At 36.0% G+C, this 2,242-nt stretch overlaps 1 non-coding gene across 1 annotated transcript; it reads left to right on the top strand.

The window, feature by feature from the left end:
• Positions 1 to 675: 675 nt before the first annotated feature.
• On the top strand, positions 676 to 782 carry LOC128294284 (small nucleolar RNA R71). Its single transcript, XR_008284598.1, has one exon. It is a non-coding gene; the product is annotated as a small nucleolar RNA R71 (small nucleolar RNA).
• Positions 783 to 2,242: the final 1,460 nt, after the last annotated feature.

The raw sequence follows: 2,242 nt of genomic DNA on the forward strand, positions 1-2,242 counted from the left end.
ACATCAGTATTGAATCCCTGTACAGGGAGATATCCAGGTCGTAATGCATGAAGGTCAGTGTAGTCGCACCCTGTAACAGTGGAGACTTTAACTAATAAACTTTACTAATTGGCCTGACCAAAAATTCTAGAAAAAAATTTGTAGATGCATATATGAGTCTAGTTTCAGAGAAAAATTACAAAACTGATTTTCGAGTTGTAGAACTCAAGTTATGATTTTTAAAGTGTCAGTGACGCAGTTAGCCGACTGCCTGGAAAAAATTTTAAAATGGACTGTAAAAGTGAATGGTTTAAGCCGTTAGCCCCTCGTGTCCGATTCCGGCAGCGGACTCGGGTACGGGGCATTACACGAATGGCTTGTTCCACCTCCACTTGCTTCGCACTACATTACTGGGTGAACCTGTGAAGACTAAGAAAACCATCAATCTTTTTATTTAAGAGTTCTACTTGATTAGAGAGCATGGTGACTGAATCGACGTTATAAATGCCGGCTGTTTTCGTTGGCTTTGTCCTCATGACTTGCCACTGATAGTTATTCAATGATATCTCCTCTATAAACTCATAGGCATCTTCAGGTGTTTTATTATTGATGGTTCCACCAGCAGCTGCATCAACTATTTGTAGAGTCGAAAGATTCAGCCCATTATGGAACGTTTGAACCTGTAGCCAAAGCGGTAACCCATGGTGAGGTCACCTTCTCAAAAGATCATTGTATCTCTCCCATGCATCGTAAAGTGTTTCTAAATCCATCTGCACAAAAGAAGAGATATCATTACGTAATTTAGCAGTTTTAGCCGGCGGAAAATATTTTAGTAAAAATTTTTCGGTCATTTGTTCCCAAGTAGTAATTGATCCTTATGGTAACGAGTTCAACCACTATTTAGCTTTGTTCCTCAATAAAAAAGGGAATAACCGAAGATGAATGGCATCATCAGAGACACCATTAATTTTAAATGTATCGCATAGTTCTAAGAAGTTGGCTAAATGAGTGTTGGGATCCTCATCCTGCAAACCATCAAACTGAACAAATTGTTATATCATTTGAATAGTGTTAGGTTTTAATTCAAAAGTATTTGCAGCTACAGCAAGTCTAACTATGCTCGATTCAGTTCCTGTTAAAGAAGGTTTAGCATAATCATACATAGTATGTGGAGCAGGATGTTGATTAACCGCAATTGCAGGAGGTAGCTGATTGCCTTGGTTTTCAGCCATCTCTTCGGTTAGGGGTTGAGTATCGTCTTCTTGCTCGTTCTCTGCGTATCTTACGCTTCGCCTTATTTCTCTTTGATTTCTGCGAACTGTATGATCGATTTCTTTGTCAAAAAGTAATGGTCCTGACGGATTTCTTCTAGTCATAAACCATAAAAACTTACCAAGAGAAGGAAAAAGTAAATTAATAAATAATAATAATAAATTAAAGTGCACGAAAAATAAATGGCTAAAGTAATAAAAATTGAGTGTTCCTAATATTTTAGTTCCCCGGAAACGGCGCCAAAAACTTGATCGCGTGATTTCGTGATAAGTTTTAAATATTTATAATTACTCGTTTTTGAACTAACTATTATCGTAATATAGGCAAGTGTACCTATCGAACAGTAGTATAGTTTTAGCAAGACCGAATTGTCGAACCCAAAGGAACTAAAAGTACTAGTAATGACTGTCTTTTTATTATCTAGCCTAAGAATAAAGAGGTTTTTGTTTTAACTAACTAATTATCTAAACGAAGAACGCACAGAAAATGGAATTGGGGAATTGCTTTTGGAAAAATCAATTGAATGAAGATAATACCTAAGGAAAAATCCACCTAGACTGTACTTGTTATTCTGGCTCTGAATCGGATGATTTATTCATTTAACTTGTTCCGTAGAGATCCCTAAGTTATGTTATTATCCCTATTCAAGACTAATAACATCTAATCCTTAGATTGAATAACCGAGACTTTTCTCTAATTAACACTCTAGGGTTGCATTAACTCGATCTATGGATCCCCTTATTAGGTTTCACCCTAATCCAACAAAATCTTTTCACCCTATGTCTAGGCACGCAATTAACTCCGCTTAATTATGACAAATGTACTCTTAAATAGGGTCTATTCCTCCTCTGAATAAGATCTTATCTTGAATCAGTATCCTGGGATATCAAAACAAGAATTAAGAACACATAATTAAGAACAAGTCAAATATTTATCATACAATTCAGAAAATAATAACAAGATTCATCTTAGGTTTCATTCCCCTTAGGTA

The sequence above is a fragment of the Gossypium arboreum genome, chromosome 6 (assembly GCF_025698485.1).
Source record: "Gossypium arboreum isolate Shixiya-1 chromosome 6, ASM2569848v2, whole genome shotgun sequence".
Classification (NCBI taxonomy): domain Eukaryota; kingdom Viridiplantae; phylum Streptophyta; class Magnoliopsida; order Malvales; family Malvaceae; genus Gossypium; species Gossypium arboreum.